The sequence below is a fragment of the Somniosus microcephalus genome, unplaced genomic scaffold, assembly GCF_052327205.1.
Source record: "Somniosus microcephalus isolate GS21.2 unplaced genomic scaffold, FLI_Smic_1.0 unresolved_chr5, whole genome shotgun sequence".
Lineage (NCBI taxonomy): Eukaryota > Metazoa > Chordata > Chondrichthyes > Squaliformes > Somniosidae > Somniosus > Somniosus microcephalus.
This window is the reverse complement of record NW_028225183.1, coordinates 27,954,842-27,976,460: the sequence shown is the minus strand read 5'-3', so window position 1 is coordinate 27,976,460 and position 21,619 is coordinate 27,954,842.

Below are 21,619 nucleotides of genomic sequence, written 5' to 3'. Positions count from 1 at the left end.
GAAGATGGATTTGGAGTTCGAGCTGGAAGGTGGATTTGGGGATATTGCAGGAAGGTGGATTTGGTTTTAGTGCTGGAAGTTGGATTTGGGGTTAGTGCAGGAATGTGGATTTGGGAACAGTGCGGGAAGGTGGATTTGGGGTTAATGCGGTAAGGTTGTTTTGGGGTTAGTGCGGGACGATGGATTTAGGGTTAGTGCAGGAAGATGGATTTGGGGTTTATTCAGGAAGGTTAATTTGGGGTTAGTGCGGGAAGGTGGATTTGGGGTTATGGCGTGAAGGTAGATTGAGGTTACTGTGGGAAGGTGGATTTGGGATTATTGCGGGAAGATTGATTTAGGGTTAATGCGGGAAAGTTGATTTGGGGTTAGTGCAGGAAGGTGGATTTGGGGTTAGTGCTGGAAGGTGAATTTGTCTTTAGTGCGGGAAGTTGGATTTGTGGTTAGTGCGGGAAGGTGGATTTGGGATAAGTGCTGGAAGGTAGATTTGGGGTTGTTGCGGGAAGGTGGATTTGGTGTCAGTGCTGGAAGGTGGATTTGGATTTAGTGCAGGAACTTGAATTTGGGGTTAGAGCGTGTATGTGGATTCGGGGATAGTGCGGGAAGGTGGATATGGGGTTAATGCAGGAAGGTGGATTTGGGGTTCGTGCCAGAAGATGAATTCAGGTTTAGTGCGGGTAGATGGATTTGGGGTTAGCGCGGGAAGGTGGATTTGGGGTTCGCGCTGGAAGGTGGATTTGGGGTTATTTCGGGAAGGTGGATTTGGGGTTAGTGTGGGAATGTGGATTAGAGTTTACTGCGGGAAAGTGGATTTGGTTTTAGTGCGGGAAGATGAATTTGGGTGATGGCAGAAATGTGGATTTGGGGTTAGTTTGGGATAGTGGATTTGGGGATAGTGCGGGAAGGTTGATTTGGGGATAGTGTGGATGGTGGATTGGCGTAAGAGCATGAAGGTGGATTTGGTGTTAGTGCAGAAAGGTAGATGTGGGGTTAGTGCGGGAAGGTGGATTTGGGGAAAGTGTGGGAAGTTGGATTTGGGGTTAGTGAGGGAAAGTGGATTTGGAGTTAGTGCGGGAATGTGAATTTGGGGTTAGTGCGGGAAGGTGGATTTGGGGAAAGTGTGGGAAGTTGGATTTGGTGTTAGTGCGGGAAGGTGGATTTGGATTTAGTGCGGGAAGGTGGATTTGGGGTTAGTGCTGGAAGTTGGATTTGGGGTTAGTGCGGGAAGGTGGATTTGGAGTTAGTGCGGGAAGGTGAATTTGGGGAAAGTGTGGGAAGTTGGATTTGGGGTTAGTGCGGGAAGGTGGATTTGGAGTTAGTGCGGGAAGGTGGATTTGGGGAAAGTGTGGGAAGTTGGATTTGGGGTTAGTGCGGGAAGGTGGATTTGGAGTTAGTGCGGGAAGGTGGATTTGGGGAAAGTGTGGGAAGTTGGATTTGGGGTTAGTGCGGGAAGGTGGATTTGGAGTTAGTGCGGGAAGGTGAATTTGGGGTTAGTGCGGGAAGGTGGATTTGGGGATAGTGCGGGAAGGTGGATTTGGAGTTAATGCGGGAAGGTGAATTTGGGGTTAGTGCGGGAAGGTGGATTTGGGGATAGTGCTGTAAGTTGGTTTTGGTTTTGGTGCAGGAAGTTGGTTTTAGGGTTAGTGCGGGCATGTGGATTTGGGAACAGTGTGGTAAGGTGGATTTGAGGTTAATGCGGGAAGGTTGATTTGTGGTTAGTGCGGTAAGATGGATTTATGGTTAGTGCGGGAAGATGGATTTAGGGTTAGTGTGGGAAGGTGGATTTGTGGATAGTGCGGTATGGTGGATTTTGGGATAGAGCGTGAAGGTGGATTTGGGGTTCGTGCGGGAATGTGGATTGGGGTTTAGGGCAGGAATGTGGATTTGAGTTTAGTGCGGGAAGATGGGTTTGGGTTATGGCAGGAATGTGGATTTGGGGTTAGTGTGGGATAGTGGATTTGGGGATAGTGCGGGAAAGTTGATTTGGGGAGAGTGCGGGAAGGTGGATTTGGGTTTAGCACTGGAAGGTTGATTTGTGGTAATGGCCGGAAGGTGGATTTGGGGAAAGTGCGGGAAGGTGGGTTTGGCGTTATTGCGGGAAGGTGGATTTGGGGTTACTGCGGGAAGGTTGATCTGGGAATAGTGCGGGAAGGTGGATTTGGAGATAGTGTGGGAAGGTGAATTTGGGGATAGTGCGGGAATGTGGATTTGGGGAAAGTGCGGGAAGGCGGATTTGGAGTTAGTGCAGGAATGTGGGTTTGGAGTTACTGCGGGAAATTTGATTTGGTGTTAGTGCGGGAAAGTGGATTTTGGGTTAGTGCGGGATGTTGGATTTGGGTTTAGTGCGGGAAGTAAAATTTGGGTTAGTGCAGGAAGGTTGATTTGTGGATAGTGCGGTAAGGTGGATTTGGGGTTAGTGCGGGAAGGTGGAATTGGGGTTAGTGCGGGAAGGTTGATTTGGGGTTAGTGCGGGAAAGTGGATTTGGGGTTAGTGCGGGATGTTGGATTTGGGGTTAGTGCGGGAAGGTGGAATTGGGGTTAGTGCGGGAAGGTTGATTTGCGGTTAGTGCGGGAAAGTGGATTTGGGGTTAGTGCGGGATGTTGGATTTGGGGTTAGTGCGGGAAGGTGGAATTGGGGTTAGTGCGGGAAGGTTGATTTGGGGTTAGTGCGGGAAAGTGGATTTGGGGTTAGTTCGGGATGTTGGATTTGGGGTTAGTGCGGGAAGGTGGATTTGGGGTTAGTGTGGGAAGGTGGATTTGGGGTGAGTGCGGGAAGTTGGATTTGGGGATAGTGCTGGAAGGTGGATTTGGGGTTAGTGCGAAAACGTGGATTTGGAGTTATTGCTGGAAGTTGGATTTGGGGTTAGCGCAGGAAGTTGGGTTTTTGTTTAGTGCTGGGATGTGGATTTGGGTTTAGTGCTGGAAGGTGGATTTGGGGTTAGTGCAAGAATGTGGATTTGAGGTTATGGCGTGAAGGTGGATTTGGGGTTCGTGTGGGAAGGTGCATTTGGAGTTAATGTGGGAAGGTGGATTGGGGTTAGTGCGGGAAGGTGGATTTGAGGTTAATGCGGGAAGGTTGATTTGTGGTTAGTGCGGTAAGATGGATTTAGGGTTAGTGCGGGAAGATGGATATGGGGTTAGTGTGGGAAGGTGGATTTGTGGATAGTGCGGTATGGTGGATTTTGGGAGAGTGCGAGAAGATGGATTTGCGGTTAGTTTGGGAATGTGTATTGGGGTTTAGGGCAGGAATGTGGATTTGAGTTTAGTGCGGGAAGATGGATTTGGGTTATGGCAGGAAGGTGGATTTGGGGTTAGTGTGGGATACTGGATTTGGGGATAGTGCGGGAAACTTGATTTGGGGAGAGTGCGGGAAGGTGGATTTGGGTTTAGCACTGGAAGGTTGATTTGTGGTAATGGCAGGAAGGTGGATTTGGGGAGAGTGCGGGAAGGTGGATTTGGCGTTATTGCGGGATGGTGGATTTGGGGTTCGTGCGGGAAGGTGGATCTGGGAATAGTGCGGGAAGGTGGATTTGGAGATAGTGTGGGACGTTGAATTTGGGGATAGTGCGGGAATGTGGATTTGGGGAAAGTGCGGAAAGGTGGATTTGGAGTTAGTGTGGGAATGTGGGTTTGGAGTTAGTGCGGGAAGATGGGATTGGGGTTGGTGTGGGAAGGTGGATTTGGTGTTAGTGCGGGAAAGTGGATTTGGGGTTAGTGTGGGTAGTTGGATTTGGGGTTAGTGCGGGAAGGTGGATTTTAGGTTAGTGCGGGAAGCTGGATTTGGGGTTAGTGCGGGAAGCTGGATGTGGGGATAGTGCTGGAAGGTGGATTTGGGGTTAGTGCGAGAAGGTGGATTTGGAGTTATTGCTAGATGTTGGATTTGGGGTTAGTGCAGGAAAGTGGATTTGTGTTTACTGCTGGGAAGTGGATTTGAGTTTAGTGCTGGAAGGTGGATTTGTGGTTAGTGCGGGAAGTTGAATTTGGGGTTACGGCGTGAAGGTGGATTTGTGATTACTGTGGGAAGATGGGTTTGAATTATTGCGGCAAGGTGGATTTGTGGTTAGTGCAGGAAGATTGATTCGGGGTTAGGGCGGGAAGGTGATTTGGGGTTAGTGCAGGAATGTGGATTTGGGTTTAGTGCTGGAAGATGGATTTGGATTAAGTGTGGGAAGATGGATTTTTGGTTAGTGCGGGAAGGCGGATTTGGGTTTAGCACTGGAAGGTTGATTTGTGGTAATGGCAGGAAGGTGGATTTGGGGATAGTGCGGGAAGGTGGATTTGGCGTTAGTGCGGGAAGGTGGATTTTGGGATTGTGCAGGAAGGTGGATTTGTGGTTAGTGCGGGAAGGCGGATTTGGGGATAGTACGGGAAGGTGGATTTGGGGTTAGTGTGGGTAGGTGGATTTGTGGATAGTGCGGGAAGGTGGATTTGGGGTTAGTGCGGGAAAGTGGATGAGGGGATTGTGCGGGAAGGTGCATTTGGGGTTAGTGCGGGAAGGTGGATTTGGGGATAGTGCTGGAAGGTGGATTTGGGGTTAGTGCGAGAAGGCGGATTTGGAGTTATTGCTGGAAGTTGGATTTGGGGTTAGCGCAGGAAGGTGGATTTTTGTTTAGTGCTGGGATGTGGATTTGGGTTTAGTGCTGGAAGGTGGATTTGGGGTTAGTGCAAGAATGTGGATTTGAGGTTATGGCGTGAAGTTGGATTTGGGGTTAGTGTGGGAAGGTGGATTTGGAGTTAATGTGGGAAGGTGGATTGGGGTTAGTGCGGGAAGGTGGTTTTCGGGATAGTGCAGTAAGGTGGATTTGGGGTTAGTGCGGGAAGGTGGATTTGTGTTTAGTGCGGGAAGTTGGATTTGGGGTTACGGCATGAAGGTGGATTTGGGGTTACTGTGGGAAGGTGGGTTAGGGATTATTGCGGCAAAGTGGATTTGTGGGTAGTGCGGGAAGTTTGGTTCGGGGTTAGTGCGGGAAGGTTGATTTGGGGTTAGTGCAGGAAGGTGGATTTGGGTTTAGTGCTGGAAGTTGGATATGGATTTATTGTGTGAAGGTGGATTTCTGGTTAGTGCGGGAAGGTGGATTTGGTGTTAGTGCTGGAAGGTGGATTTGTGTTTAGTGCAGGACGTTGGATTTGGTGTTAGTGCAGTTATGTGGATTCGGGGATTGTGTGGGAAGGTAGATTTGGGGTTAATGCGGGAAGATGGATTTGGGGTTAGTGCCAGAAAATGAATTCAGGGTTAGTGTGGGAAGATGGATTTGGGGTGAGGGCGGTATGGTGGATTTTGGGATAGTGCGAGACGGTGGATTTGAGGTTAGTGCGAGAATGTGGATTTGGGTTTTGTGCGGGAAAGTGGATTTGGGTGTGCGCGGGAAGATGGATTTGGGTTATGGCAGGCAGGTGGATTTGGGGTTAGTGTGGGATAGTGGATTTGGGGATAATGCGGGAAGGTTGATTTGGGGAGAGTGCGGGAAGGTGGGTTTTGGGATAGTGCGGGAAGGTGGATTTGGGGTTAGTGCGGGAAGGCGGATTTGGGGATAGTACGGGAAGGTGGATTTGGGGTTAGTGTGGGAAGGTGGATTTGTGGATAGTGCGGTAAGGTGGATTTGAGGTTAGTGCAGGAAAGTGGATTTGGGGTTAGTGCGGGAAGGTGGATTTGGGGTTAGTGTGGGAAAGTGGATGAGGGGATTGTGCGGGAAGGTGCATTTGTTGATAGCGCAGCAAGGTTGATTTGGGGTTCGTGCAGGAAGGTGGATTTGGGGTTAGTGCGGGATGGTGGATTTGGGGATACTGCTGGAAGCTGGATTTGGGGTTATTGTGAGAAGGTGGATTTGGAGTTATTGCTGGAAGTTTGATTTGGGGTTAGTGCTGGAAGGTGGATTTGGAGTTAGTGCGAGAATGTGGATTTGGGTTCATGGCGTGAAGGTGGACTTGGGGTTACTTTGGGAAGATGGATTTGTGGTTAGTGCGGGAACGTGCATTTGGGGATCGCGCTGGAAGGTGGATTTGGGGTTATTGCGGGAAGGTGGATTTGGTGTTGATGCTGGAAGGTGGATTTGGGTTTAGTGCAGGAAGATCGATTTGGGGTTAGTGTGGGTATGTGGATTCGGTGTTAATGCGGGAAGGTGGATTTGGGGTTTGTGTGGGAATGTGGATTTGGTTTTACTGCGGGAAAGTGGATTTGGGTTTAGTGCGGGTAGATGGATTTGGGTTATGGCAGGAAGGTGGATTTGGGGTTAGTGTGGGATAGTGGACTTAGGGATAGTGCGGGAAGGTTGATTTGGGGATAGTGCGGAAGGTGGATTGGCGTAAGAGCATGAAGGTGCATTTGGGGTTATTGCAGCATGGTGGATGTGGTGTTAGTGAGGGAAGGTGGATTTGGGGATAGTGCGGGAAGGTGGATTTGGGGTTAGTGTGGGAAGGTGGATTTGGGTTTAATGTGGGAAGGTGGATTGGGGTTAGTGCGGGAAGGTGGTTTTGGGGTTAGTGCCATAAGTTGGATTTGGGTATAGTGCAGGAAGGTGGATTTGGGGTTAGAATAGGAAGTTTGATTTGGGGTTAGTTTGGGAAGGTTGATTTTGGGTTACTGCGGGAAGGTGGATTTGGGGATAGTGCGGGAAGGTGCATTTGTGGTTAATGCGGGAAGGTGGATTTGGGGTTATTGCGGGAACGTGGATTTGTGGTTATTGCGAGAAGATTGATTTGGGTTTAGTGCGGGAAGGTTGATTTGTGGTTAGTGCTGGAAGCTGCAATTGGGGTTAGTGGGGCAAGCTGGATTGGGGGTTAGTGCTGGAAGGTGGATTGGGGCTTAGTGCGGGAAGATGGATTTGGGGTTCGAGCTGGAAGGTGGATTTTGGGTTATTGCGGGAAGGTGGATTTTGTGTTAGTGCTGGAAGGTGGATTTGGTTTTAGTGCAGGAAGTTGGATTTGGGGTTAGTGCGGGAATGTGGATTTGGGTACAGTGCGGGAAGGTGGATTTGGGGTGAATGTGATAATGTTGTTTTGGGGTTAGTGCGGGAACAAAGATTTAGGGTTAGTGCGGGAATATCGATTTGGGGTTAGTGCAGGAAGGTTGATTTGGGGTTAGTGCGGGAAGGTGCATTTGGGGTTATCGCGTGAAGGTGGATTTGGAGTTACTGTGGGAAGGTAGATTTGGGATTATTGCGGCAAGGTGGATTTGTGGTTAGTGTGGGAAGTTTGATTTGGGGTTAGTGTGGGAAAGTGGATGAGGGGATTGTGCGGGAAGGTGCATTTGTGGATAGCGCAGCAAGGTTGATTTGGGGTTCGTGCAGGAAGGTGGATTTGGGGTTAGTGCGGGATGTTGGATTTGGGGATACTGCTGGAAGCTGGATTTGGGGTTATTGTGAGAAGGTGGATTTGGAGTTATTGCTGGAAGTTTGATTTGGGGTTAGTGCTGGAAGGTGGATTTGGAGTTAGTGCGAGAATGTGGATTTGGGTTCATGGCGTGAAGGTGGATTTGGGGTTACTTTGGGAAGATGGATTTGTGGTTAGTGCGGGAACGTGCATTTGGGGATCGCGCTGGAAGGTGGATTTGGGGTTATTGCGGGAAGGTGGATTTGGTGTTGATGCTGGAAGGTGGATTTGGGTTTAGTGCAGGAAGATCGATTTGGGGTTAGTGTGGGTATGTGGATTCGGTGTTAATGCGGGAAGGTGGATTTGGGGCTAGTGTGGGAATGTGGATTTGGTTTTACTGCGGGAAAGTGGATTTGGGTTTAGTGTGGGTAGATGGATTTGGGTTATGGCAGGAAGGTATATTTGGGGTTAGTGTGGGATAGTGGACTTAGGGATAGTGCGGGAAGGTTGATTTGGGGATAGTGCGGAAGGTGGATTGGCGTAAGAGCATGAAGGTGCATTTGGGGTTATTGCAGCATGGTGGATGTGGTGTTAGTGAGGGAAGGTGGATTTGGGGATAGTGCGGGAAGGTGGATTTGGGGTTAGTGTGGGAAGGTGGATTTGGGTTTAATGTGGGAAGGTGGATTGGGGTTAGTGCGGGAAGGTGGTTTTGGGGTTAGTGCCATAAGTTGGATTTGGGTATAGTGCAGGAAGGTGGATTTGGGGTTAGAATAGGAAGTTTGATTTGGGGTTAGTTTGGGAAGGTTGATTTTGGGTTACTGCGGGAAGGTGGATTTGGGGATAGTGCGGGAAGGTGCATTTGCGGTTAGTGCGGGAAGGTGGATTTGGGGTTATTGCGGGAACGTGGATTTGTGGTTAGTGCGAGAAGATTGATTTGGGTTTAGTGCGGGAAGGTTGATTTGTGGTTAGTGCTGGAAGCTGCAATTGGGGTTAGTGGGGCAAGCTGGATTGGGGGTTAGTGCTGGAAGGTGGATTGGGGCTTAGTGCGGGAAGATGGATTTGGGGTTCGAGCTGGAATGTGGATTTTGGGTTATTGCGGGAAGGTGGATTTTGTGTTAGTGCTGGAAGGTGGATTTGGTTTTAGTGCAGGAAGTTGGATTTGGGGTTAGTGCGGGAATGTGGATTTGGGTACAGTGTGGGAAGGTGGATTTGGGGTGAATGCGATAAGCTTGTTTTGGGGTTAGTGCGGGAAGAAAGATTTAGGGTTAGTGCGGGAATATCGATTTGGGGTTAGTGCAGGAAGGTTGATTTGGGGTTAGTGCGGGAAGGTGCATTTGGGGTTATCGCGTGAAGGTGGATTTGGAGTTACTGTGGGAAGGTAGATTTGGGATTATTGCGGCAAGGTGGATTTGTGGTTAGTGTGGGAAGTTTGATTTGGGGTTAATGCGGGAAAGTTGATTTGGAGTTAGTGCGGGAAGGTACATTTGGTTTTATTGCGGGAAGCTGGGTTTGGTGTCAGTGCTGGAAGGTGGATTTGGGTTTAGTGCAGGAAGTTGGATTTGGGGTTAATGCAGGAAGGTAGAATTGGGGTTAGTGCCAGAAAATGGATTCAGGTTTAGTGCGGGTAGATGGATTTGGGGTTAGCGCGGGAAGGTGGATTTGGGGTTATTTCGAGAAGGTGGATTTGGGGTTAGTGTGGGAATGTGGATTTGGGTTTACTGCGGGAAAGTTGATTTGGTTTTAGTGCGGGAAGATGGATTTGGGGTTAGCGGGATGGTGGATTTGGGGTTCGCACTGGAAGGTGGTTTTGGGGTTATTTCGGGAAGGTGGATTTGGGGTTAGTGTGGGAATGTGGATTTGGGTTTACTGCGGGAAAGTGGATTTGGTTTTAGTGCGGGAAGATGGATTTGGGTTATGGCAGAAATGTGGATTTGGGGTTAGTTTGGGATAGTGGATTTGGGGATAGTGCGGGAAGGTTGATTTCGGGATAGTGCGGATGGTGGATTGGCATAAGAGCATGAAGGTGGATTTGGTGTTAGTGCAGAAAGGTAGATGTGGGGTTAGTGCGGGAAGGTGGATTTGGGGATAGTGTGGGAAGGTGGATTTGGTGTTAGTGCGGGAAGGTGGATTTGGAGTTAGTGTGGGAAGGTGAATTTGGGGCTAGTGTGGGAATGTGGATTTGGGGTTAGTGCTGGAAGTTGGATTTGGGGATAGTGCGGGAAGGTGGATTTGGCGTTAGAGCAGGAAGGTTGATTTGGGGTTAGCTTGGGAAGGTGGATTTGGGGTTACTGCGGGAAGGTGGATTTAGGAATAGTGCGGGAAGGTGCATTTGGGGTTCGTGCTGGATGGTGGATTTGGGGTTATTCCGGGAAGGTGGATTTGGTGTTAGTGCTGGAAGTTGGATTTGGATTTGGTGCAGGAAATTGGTTTTGGGGTTAGTGCGGGCATGTGGATTTGGGAACAGTGTGGGAAGGTGGATTTGAGGTTAATGCGGGAAGGTTGATTTGTGGTTAGCGCGGTAAGATGGATTTAGGGTTAGTGCGGGAAGATGGATATGGGGTTAGTGTGGGAAGGTGGATTTGTGGATTGTGCAGTATGGTGGATTTTGGGAGAGTGCGAGAAGATGGATTTGGGGTTAGTTTGGGAATGTGGATTGGGGTTTAGGGCAGGAATGTGGATTTGAGTTTAGTGCGGGAAGATGGATTTGGGTTATGGCAGGAAGGTGGATTTGGGGTTAGTGTGGGATACTGGAATTGGGGATAGTGCGGGAAGCTTGATTTGGGGAGAGTGCGGGAAGGTGGATTTGGGTTTAGCACTGGAAGGTTGATTTGTGGTAATGGCAGGAAGATGGATTTGGGGAGAGTGCGGGAAGGTGGATTTGGCGTTATTGCGGGATGGTGGATTTGGGGTTCGTGCGGGAAGGTGGATCTGGGAAGTGCGGGAAGGTGGATTTGGAGATAGTGTGGGACGTTGAATTTGGGGATAGTGCGGGAATGTGGATTTGGGGAAAGTGCGGAAAGGTGGATTTGGAGTTAGTGTGGGAATGTGGGTTTGGAGATAGTGCGGGAAGTTTAATTTGGGTTAGTGCAGGAAGGTTGATTTGTGGATAGTGTGGTAAGGTGGATTTGGGGTTAGTGCGGGAAGGTGGAATTGGGGTTAGTGCGGGAAGGTGGATTTGGTGTTAGTGCGGAAAGTGGATTTGGGGTTAGTGCGGTTATTTGGATTTGGGGTTCGTGCGGGAAGGTGGATTTTAGGTTAGTGCGGGAAGCTGGATTTGGGGTTAGTGCGGGAAGTTGGATTTGGGGATAGAGCTGGAAGGTGGATTTGGGGTTAGTGCGAGAAGGTGGATTTGCACTTATTGCTAGATGTTGGATTTGGGGTTTGTGCAGGAAAGTGGATTTGTGTTTACTGCTGGGATGTGGATTTGGGTTTCGTGCTGGAAGGTGGATTTTTGGTTAGTGCGGGAAGTTGGATTTGGGGTTACGGCGTGAAGGTGGATTTGTGGTTACTGTGGGAAGGTGGGTTTGAATTATTGCTGCAAGGTGGATTTGTGGTTAGTGCAGGAAGATTGATTCGGGGTTAGTGCGGGAAGGTGATTTGGGGTTAGTGCAGGAATGTGGATTTGGGTTAAGTGCTGGAAGATGGATTTGAATTTAGTGTGGGAAGGTGGATTTTTGGTTAGTGCGGGAAGGTGGATTTGGGTTTAGCACTGGAAGGTTGATTGTGGTAATGGCAGGAAGGTGGGTTTGGGGATAGTGCGGGAAGGTGGATTTGGCGTTAGTGCGGGAAGGTGGAATTTGGGATAGTGCGGGAAGGTGGATTTGTGGTTAGTGCGGGAAGGCGGATTTGGGGATCGTACGGGAAGGTGGATTTGGGGTTAGTGTGGGTAGGTGGATTTGGGGATAGTGCGGGAAGGTTGATTTGTGGATAGTGCGGTAAGGTGGATTTGAGGTTAGTGCATGAAAGTGGAATTGGGGTTAGCGCAGGAAAGTGGATTTGGGATTAGTGCGGGAAGGAGGATTTGGGGTTAGTGCGGGAAAGTGGATGAGAGGATTGTGCGGGAAGGTGCATTTGTGGATAGTGCAGTAAGGTGGATTTGGGGTTTGTGCGGGAAGGTGGATTTGGGCTTAGTGTGGGAAGGTGGATTGGGGTTCGTGCGGGAAGGTGGTTTTTAGGGATAGTGCAGTAAGGTGGATTTGGGGTAAGTGTGGGAAGGTGGATTTGGGGTTAGTGCGGGAAGGTGGATTTGGGGACAGTGCTGGAAGCTGCATTTGGGGTTAGTGCGAGAAGGTGGATTTGGAGTTATTGCTGGAAGTTGGATTTGGGGTTAGCGCAGGAAGGTGGATTTTTGTTTAGTGCTGGGATGTGGATTTGGGTTTAGTGCTGGAAGGTGGATTTGGGGTTAGTGTGGGAAGGTGGATTTGGAGTTAATGTGGGAAGTTGGATTGGGGTTACTGTGGGAACGTGGATTCGGGCATAGTGCGGGAAGGTGGATTTGGGGTTAATGCGGGAAGGTGGATTTGGGGTTAGTGTGGGAAGGTGGATTTGGAGTTAATGTGGGAAGGTGGATTGGGGTTACTGCGGGAAGGTGGTTTTGGTGACAGCGCGGGAAGGTGGATTTGGGGTTAGTGTGGGAAGGTGGATTGGGGTTAGTGCGGGAAGGTGGATTGGGGTTAGTGCGGGAAGGTGGATTGGGGTTAGTGCGGGAAGGTGGTTTTGGAGTTAATGTGGGAAGGTGGATTGGGGTTAGTGCGGGAAGGTGGTTTTGGGGTTAGTGTGGGAAGGTGGATTTGGAGTTAATGTGGGAAGGTGGATTGGGGTTAGTGCGGGAAGGTGGTTTTGGGGTTAGTGCCATAAGTTGGATTTGGATATAGTGCGGGAAGATGGATTTGGGGTTAGAGCAGGATGGTTGATTTGGGGTTAGTTTGGGAAGGTGGATTTGGTGTTACTGCGGGAAGGTGGGTTTGGGAATAGTGCTGGAAGGTGGATTTGGGGTTATTGTGGGAAGGTGGATTTGGTGTTAGTGCTGGAAGGTGGATTTGGTTTTAGTGCAGGAAGTTGGATTTGGGGTTAGTGCGGGAATGTGGATTTGGGAACAGTGTGGGAATGTGGATTTGTGGTTAATGCGGTAAGGCTGTTTTGGGGTTAGTGCGGGAAGATGGATTTAGGGTTAGTGCAGGAAGATGGATTTGGGGATAGTGCAGGAAGGTTGATTTGGGGTTAGTGCGGGAAGGTGGATTTGAGGTTATGGCGTGAAGGTGGATTTGGGGTTACTGTGGGAAGGTGGATTCGGGGGTAGTGCGGGAAGGTGGATTTGGGGTTAATGCAGGAAGGTGGATTTGGGGTTAATGCCAGAAGATGGTTTCAGGTTTAGTGCGGGAAGATGGATTTGTGGTTAGTGCGTGAAGGTGGATTTGGGGTTTGCGCTGGAAGGTGGATTTGGGGTTATTGTGGGAAGGTGGATTTGGGGATAATGCGGGAAGGTGGATTTGGGGTTAATGTGGGAAGGTGGATTGGAGTTAATGAGGGAAGGTGGATTGGGGTTAGTGCGGGAAGGTGGTTTTGGCGTTAGTGCCATTAGATGGATTTGGGGATAGTGCGGGAAGGTGGATATTGGGTTAGAATAGGATGGTTGATTTGGGGTTACTGCGGGAAGGTGGATTTGGGGTTATTGTGGGAACGTGGATTTGTTGTTAGTGCGAGAAGATTGATTTGGGTTTAGTGCGGGAAGATGGATTTGCGGTTCGAGCTGGAAGGTGGATTTGGGGTTAATGTGGTAAGGTTGATTTGGGGTTAGTGCGGGAATGTGGATTTGGGGTTATGGCGTGAAGGTGGATTTGGGGTTACTCTGGGAAGGTGGATTTGGGATTATTGCGGCAAGGTGGATATGTGGTTAGTGCGGGAAGTTTGATTTGGGGTTAATGCGGGAAAGTTGATTTGGGGTTAGTGTGGGAAGGTGGATTTGGGGTTAGTGCTGGAAGGTGGATTTGTGTTTACTGCGGGAAGTTGGGTTTGTGGTTAGTGCGGGAAGGTGGATTTGGGGATAGTGCAGGAAGGTGGATATGGGGTTAATGCAGGAAGGTGGATTTGGTGTTATTGCGGGAAGCTGGATTTGGTCTCAGTGCTGGAAGGTGGATTTGGGTTTAGTGCAGGAAGTTGCATTTGGGGTTAGAGCGTGTATGTGGAATCGGGGATAGTGCGGGAAGGTGGATATGGGGTTAATGCAGGAAGGTGGATTTGGTGTTAGTGCCAGAAGATGGATTCAGGTTTAGTGCGGGTAGATGGATTTGGGGTTAGCGCGGGAAGTTGGATTTGGGGTTAGTGCCAGAAGATGGATTCACGTTTAGTGCGGGTAGATGGATTTGGGGTTAGCGCGGGAAGGTGGATTTGGGGTTCGCTCTGGAAGGTGGATTTGGAGTTATTTCGGGAAGGTGGATTTGGGGTTAGTGTGGGAAGGTGGATTTGGGTTTACTGCGGCAATGTGGATTTGGTTTTAGTGCGGGAAGATGGATTTGGGTGATGGCAGAAATGTGGATTTGGGGTTAGTTTGGGATAGTGGTATTGGGGATAGTTCGGGAAGGGTGATTTGGGGAAAGTACGGATGGTGGATTGGCGTAAGAGCATGAAGTTGGATTTGGTGTTACTGCAGAAAGGTAGATGTGGGGAAAGTGTGGGAAGGTGGATTTGGGGTTCGTGCGGGAAAGTGGATTTGGGGTCCGAGCAGGAAGGTTGATTTGGGGTTAGTTTGGGAAGGTGGATTTGGGGTCAGAGCAGGAACGTTGATTTGGGGTTAGTTTGGGAAAGTGGATTTGGGGTTCATGCTGGAAGTTGGATTTGGGGTTATTGCGGAAGGTGGATTTGGTGTTAATGCTGGAAGTTGGATTTGGTTTTGGTGCAGGAAGTTGGTTTTGAGGTTAGTGCGGGCATGTGTATTTCGGACAGTGTGGGAAGGTGTAGTTGAGGTTAATGCGGGAAGATTGATTTGTGGTTAGTGCGGTAAGATGGATTTAGGGTAGTGCGGGAAGATGGATTTGGGGTTAGTGTGGGAAGGTGGATTTGTGGATAGTGCGGTATGGTGGATTTTGGGATAGTGCGAGAAGGTGGATTTGGGGTTAGTGCGGGAATGTGGATTGGGGTTTAGTGCGGGAAGATGGATTTGGGTTATGGCAGGAAGGTGGATTTGGGGTTAGTGTGGGACAGTGGATTTGGGGTAAGTGCGGGAAAGTTGATTTGGGGAGAGTGCGGGAAGGTGGATTTGGGTTTAGCACTGGAAGGTTGATTTGTGGTAATGGCAGGAAGATGGATTTCGGGATAGTGCGGGAAGGTGGATTTGGCGTTATTACGGGAAGGTGGATTTGGGGTTAGTGCGGGAAGGTTGATCTGGGAATAGTGCGGGATGGTGGATTTGGAGATATTGTGGGAAGGTGAATTTGGGGATAGTGCGGGAAAGTGGATTTGGGGAAAATGCGGGAAGGAGGATTTGGAGTTAGTGCGGGAATGTGGGTTTGGAGTTAGTGCGGAAAGATGGATTTGTGGTTTGTGCGGGTATGTTGATATGGGGATAGTGCGGGAATGTGGATTCGGGGTTAGTGAGGGATGTTGGATTTGGGGTTAGTGCGGGATGTTGGATTTGGTGTTAGTGCGGGAAGTTGGATTTGGGGTTAGTGCGGGATGTTGGATTTGGGGTTAGTGCGGGAAGTTGGATTTGGGGTTAAGCAGGAAGGTGGATTTGGGGTTAGTGTGGGATGTTGGATTTGGGGATAGTGCTGGAAGGTGGATTTGGGGTTAGTGCGGGAAGGTGGATTTGGGGTTAGTGCGGGAAGGTGGATTTGGAGTTATTGCTGGAAGTTGGATTTGGGGTTAGTGCAGGAAAGTGGATTTGTGTTTGCTGCTGGGATGTGGTTTTGTGTTTAGTGCTGGAAGGTGGATTTGTGTTTAGTGCGGGAAGTTGGATTTGGGGTTATGGCATGAAGGTGGATTTGTGGTTACTGTGGGAAGGTGGGTTTGAATTATTGCTGCAAGGTGGATTTGTGGTTAGTGCAGGAAGATTGATTCGGGGTTAGTGCGGGAAGGTGATTTGGGGTTAGTGCAGGAATGTGGATTTGGAGTTATTGCTGGAAGTTGGATTTGGGGTTAGCGCAGGAAGGTGGATTTTTGTTTAGTGCTTGGATGTGGATTTGGGATTAGTGTTGGAAGGTGGATTTGGTGTTAGTGCAAGAATGTGGACTTGCGGTTATGGTGTGAAGGTGGATTTGGGGTTAGTGTGGGAATGTGGATTTGGAGTTAATGTGGGAAGGTGGATTGGGTTTAGTGCGGGAATGTGGTTTTTAGGGATAGTGCAGTAAGGTGGATTTGGGGTTCGTGCGGGAAGGTGGATTTGGGGTTAGTGCGAGAAGGTGGATTTGGAGTTATTGCTGGAAGTTGGATTTGGGGTTAGTGCAGGAAGTTGGATTTTTGTTTAGTGCTGGGATGTGGATTTGGGTTTAGTGCTGGAAGGTGGATTTGGGGTTAGTGCAAGAATGTGGATTTGAGGTTATGGCGTGAAGTTGGATTTGGGGTTAGTGTGGGAATGTGGATTTGAAGTTAATGTGGGAAGGTGGATTGGGGTTACTGTGGGAACGTGGATTCGGGCATCGTGCGGGAAGGTGGATTTGGGGTTAATGCGGGAAGGTGGATTTGGGGTTAGTGTGGGAAGGTGGATTTGGAGTTAATTTGGGAAGGTGGATTGGGGTTAGTGCGGGAAGGTGGTTTTGGTGAAAGTGCGGGAAGGTGGATTTGGGGTTAGTGTGGGAAGGTGGATTTAGAGTTAATGTGGGAAGGTGGATTGGGGTTAGTGCGGGAAAGTGGTTTTGGGGTTAGTGCCATAAGTTGGATTTGGATATAGTGCGGGAAGATGGATTTGGGTTTAGAGCAGGATGGTTGATTTGGGGTTAGTTTGGCAAGGTGGGTTTGGTGTTACTGAGGGAAGGTGGGTTTGGGAATAGTGCTGGAAGGTGGATTTGGGGTTATTGTGGGAAGGTGGATTTGGTGTTAGTGCTGGAAGGTGGATTTGGTTTTAGTGCAGGATGTTGGATTTGGGGTTAGTGCGGGAATGTGGATTTGGGAACAGTGTGGGAATGTGGATTTGTGGTTAATGCGGTAAGGCTGTTTTGGGGTTAGTGCGGGAAGATGGATTTAGGGTTAGTGCAGGAAGATGGATTTGAGGATAGTGCAGGAAGGTTGATTTGGGGTTAGTGCGGGAAGGTGGATTTGAGGTTATGGCATGAAGGTGGATTTGGGGTTACTGTGGGAAGGTGGATTCGGGGGTAGTGCGGGAAGGTGGATTTGGGGTTAATGCGGGAAGGTGGATTTGGGGTTAGTGTGGGAAGGTGGATTTGGAGTTAATGTGGGAAGGTGGATTGGGGTTAGAGCGGGAAGGTCGTTTTGGTGATAGTGCGGGAAGGTGGATTTGGGGTTAGTGTGGGAAGGTAGATTTCGAATTAATGTGGGAAGGTGGATTGGGGTTAGTGCCATAAGTTGGATTTGGATATAGTGTGGGAAGATGGATTTGGGGTTAGAGCAGGATGGTTGATTTGTGGTTAGTTTGGGAAGGTGGATTTGGTGTTACTGCGGGAAGGTGAGTTTGGGAATAGTGCTGGACGGTGGATTGGGGCTTAGTGCGGGAAGATGGATTTGGGGTTCGAGCTGGAAGGTGGATTTGGGGTTATTGTGGGAAGGTCGATTTGGTGTTAGTGCTGGAAGGTGGATTTGGTTTTAGTGCAGGAAGTTGGATTTGGGGTTAGTGCGGGAATGTGGATTTGGGAACAGTGTGGGAAGGTAGATTTGGGGTTAATGCGGTAAGATGGAATTAGGGTTAGTGCAGGAAGATGGATTTGCGGTTAGTGCAGGAAGGTTGATTTGGGGTTAGTGCGGGAAGGTGGATTTGAGGTTATGGTGTGAAGGTGGATTTGCGGTTACTGTGGGAAGGTGGATTTGGGGTTAATGCAGGAAGGTGGTTTCAGGTTTAGTGCGGGAAGATGGTTTCATGTTTAGTGCAGGAAGATGGATTTGTGGTTAGTGCGTGAAGGTGGATTTGGGGTTTGCGCTGGAAGGTGGATTTGGGGTTATTGCGGGAAGGTGGATTTGGGGTTATTGCGGGAAGGTGGATTTGGGGTTATTGCGGGAAGGTGGATTTGGGGTTATTGCGGGAAGGTGGATTTGGGGTTATTGCGGGAAGGTGGATTTGGTGTTAATGCTGAAAGGTGGATTTGGGTTTAGTGCAGGAAGATGGATTCGGGGTTAGTGCAGGTAGATGGATTTGGGGTTAGCGCGGGAAGTTGGATTTGGGGTTCGCTCTGGAAGGTGGATTTGGAGTTAGTGCGGGAAGGTGGATTTGGGGTTAGTGTGGGAAGGTGGATTTGGGTTTACTGCGGGAATGTGGATTTGGTTTTAGTGCGGGAAGATGGATTTGGGTGATGGCAGGAATGTGGATTTGGGGTTAGTTTGGGATAGTGGTATTGGGGATAGTTCGGGAAGGGTGATTTGGGGAAAGTGCAGATGGTGGATTGGCATAAGAGCATGAAGTTGGATTTGGTGTTAGTGCAGAAAGGTAGATGTGGGGTTAGTGCGGGAAGGTGGATTTGTGGAAAGTGTGGGAAGGTGGATTTGGGGTTAGTGCGGGAAAGTGGATTTGGAGTTAGTGCGGGAAGGTGAATTTGTGGTTAGTGCAGGAAGGTGGATTTGGGGTTAGTGCCAGAAGTTGGATTTGGGGATAGTGCGGGAAGGTGGATTTGGGGTCAGAGCAGGAAGGTTGATTTGGGTTAGTTTGGGAAGGTGGATTTAGGGTTCATGCTGGAAGGTGGATTTGGGGTTATTGCAGGAAGGTGGATTTGGTGTTAGTGCTGGAAGTTGGATTTGGTTTTGGTGCAGGAAGTTGGTTTTGAGGTTAGTGCGGGCATGCATATTTGGGAACAGTGTGGGAAGGTGTAGTTGAGGTTAATGCGTGAAGATTGATTTGTGGTTAGTGCAGTAAGATGGATTTAGGGTAGTGCGGTTGACGGATTTGGGGTTAGTGTGGGAAGGTGGATTTGTGGATAGTGCGGTATGGTGGATTTTGGGATAGTGCGAGAAGGTGGATTTGGGGTTAGTGCGGGAATGTGGATTGGGGTTTAGGGCAGGAATGTGGATTTGAGTTTAGTGCGGGAAGATGGATTTGGGTTATGGCAGGAAGGTGGATTTGGGGTTAGTGTGGGACAGTGGATTTGGGGTAAGTGCGGGAAAGTTGATTTGGTGAGAGTGCAGGAAGGTGGATTTGGGTTTAGCACTGGAAGGTTGATTTGTGGTAATGGCAGGAAGATGGATTTGGGGAGAGTGCGGGAAGGTGGATTTGGCGTTATTACGGGAAGGTGGATTTGGGGTTAGTGCGGGAAGGTTGATCTGGGAATAATGCGGGAAGGTGGATTTGGAGATAGTGTGGGAAGGTGAATTTGGGGATATTGCGGGAAAGTGGATTTGGGGAAAATGCGGGAAGGAGGATTTGAAGTTAGTGCGGGAATGTGGGTTTGGAGTTAGTGCGGAAAGATGGATTTGGGGTTTGTGCGGGTATGTGGATATGGGGATAGTGCGGGAATGTGGATTCGGGTTTAGTGAGGGAAAGTGGATTTGGGGTTAGTGCGGGATGTTGGATTTGGGGTTAGTGCGGGAAGGTGGATTTAGGGTTCATGCTGGAAGGTGGATTTGGGGTTATTGCAGGAAGGTGGATTTGGTGTTAGTGCTGGAAGTTGGATTTGATTTTGGTGCAGGAAGTTGGTTTTGAGGTTAGTGCGGGCATGCATATTTGGGAACAGTGTGGGAAGGTGTAGTTGAGGTTAATGCGGGAAGATTGATTTGTGGTTAGTGCAGTAAGATGGATTTAGGGTAGTGCAGTTGACGGATTTGGGGTTAGTGTGGGAAGGTGGATTTGTGGATAGTGGGGTATGGTGGATTTTGGGACAGTGCGAGAAGGTGGATTTGGGGTTAGTGCGGGAATGTGGATTGGGGTTTAGGGCAGGAATGTGGATTTGAGTTTAGTGCGGGAAGATGGATTTGGGTTATGGCAGGAAGGTGGATTTGGGGTTAGTGTGGGACAGTGGATTTGGGGTAAGTGCGGGAAAGTTGATTTGGTGAGAGTGCAGGAAGGTGGATTTGGGTTTAGCACTGGAAGGTTGATTTGTGGTAATGGCAGGAAGATGGATTTGGGGAGAGTGCGGGAAGGTGGATTTGGCGTTATTACGGGAAGGTGGATTTGGGGTTAGTGCGGGAAGGTTGATCTGGGAATAGTGCGGGAAGGTGGATTTGGAGATAGTGTGGGAAGGTGAATTTGGGGATATTGCGGGAAAGTGGATTTGGGGAAAATGCGGGAAGGAGGATTTGAAGTTAGTGCGGGAATGTGGGTTTGGAGTTAGTGCGGAAAGATGGATTTGGGGTTTGTGCGGGTATGTGGATATGGGGATAGTGCGGGAATGTGGATTCGGGTTTAGTGAGGGAAAGTGGATTTGGGGTTAGTGCGGGATGTTGGATTTGGGTTTAGTGCGGGAAGGTGGATTTGGGGTTCGTGAGGGAAAGTGGATTTGGGGTTAGTGCGGGATGTTGGATTTGGGGTTAGTGCGGGAAGTTGGATTTGGGGTTAGTGCAGGAAGGTGGATTTGGGGTTAGTGTGGGAAGTTGGATTTGGGGATAGTGCTGGAAGGTGGATTTGGGGTTACTGCGAGAAGGTGGATTTGGAGTTATTGCTGGAAGTTGGATTTGGGGTTAGTGCAGGAAAGTGGATTTGTGTTTGCTGCTGGGATGTGGTTTTGTGTTTAGTGCTGGAAGGTGGATTTGTGTTTAGTGCGGGAAGTTGGATTTGGGGTTACGGCGTGAAGGTGGATTTGGGGTTACAGTGGCAAGGTGGGTCTGGGTTTATTGCGGCAAGGTGGATTTGTGGTTAGTGCGGGAAGTTTGATTCGGGGTTAGTGCGGGAATGTAGATTTGGGGTTAGTGCAGGAAGGTGGATTTCTGGTTAGTGCGGAAGGTGGATTTGGGGTTCGTGCTGGAAGGTGGATTTGGTGTTAGTGTTGGATGTTGGATTTTGGTTTAGTGCAGGACGTTGGATTTGGGGCTAGTGCAGGTATGTGGATTCGGGGATTGTGCGGGAAGGTGGGTTTGGGGTTAATGCGGGAAGATGGATATGGGGTTAGTGCCAGAAGATGGATTCAGGGTTGGTGTGGGAAGATGGATTTGGGGTGAGTGCAGTATGGTGGGTTTTGGGATAGTGCGAGACGGTGGATTTGAGGTTAGTGCGGGAATGTGGATTTAGGTTTTGTGCGGGAAAGTGGATTTGGGTGTGTGCGGGAAGATGGATTTGGGTTTTGCCAGGCAGTTGGATTTGGGGTTAGTGTGGGATAGTGGATTTGGGGATAGTGCGGGAAGGTTGCTTTGGGGAGAGTGTGGGAAGGTGGATTTTGGGATAGTGTGGGAAGGTGGATTTGGGTTATGGCAGGTTGGTGGATTTGGGGTTAGTGTGGGATAGTGGATTTGGGGATAGTGCAGGAAGGTTGATTTGGGGAGAGTGCGGGAAGGTGGATTTTGGGATACTGCGGGAAGGTGGATTTGGGGTTTGTGCTGGAAGTTGGATTTGGGGATAGTGCGGGAAGGTGGATTTGGGGTTAGAGCAGGAAGGTTGATTTGTGGTTAGTTTGGGAAGATGGATTTGGGGTTACTGCGGGAAGGTGGATTTGGTGTTAGTGCTGGAAGTTGGATTTGGTTTTGGTGCAGGAAGTTGGTTTTGGGGTTAGTGCGGGCATGTGGATTTGGGAACAGTGTGGGAAGGTGGATTTGAGGTTAATGCGGGAAGGTTGATTTGTGGTTAGTGCGGTAAGATGGATTTAGGGTTAGTGCGGGAAGATGGATTTGGGCTAAGTGTGGGTAGGTGGTTTTGTGGATAGTGCGGTATGGTGGATTTTGGGATAGTGCGAGAAGGTGGATTTGGGGTTAGTTCGGGAATGTGGATTGGGGTTTAGGGCAGGAATGTGGATTTGAGTTTAGTGCGGGAAGATGGATTTGGGTTATGGCAGGAAGGTGGATTTGGGGTTAGTTTGGGATAGTGGATTTGGGGATAGTGCGGGAAGGTTGATTTGGGGAGAGTGCGGGAAGCTGGATTTGGGTTTAGCACTGGAAGGTTGATTTGTGGTAATGGCAGTGTGGTAAACCACTTTTATCGTTCACTATCGTTACACTATGGTTATCACTGTTTACACTGTTGTATCACTACACAAGGTCACCTCTTGTCACGCTGTTATACCTGGGCTGACCACAG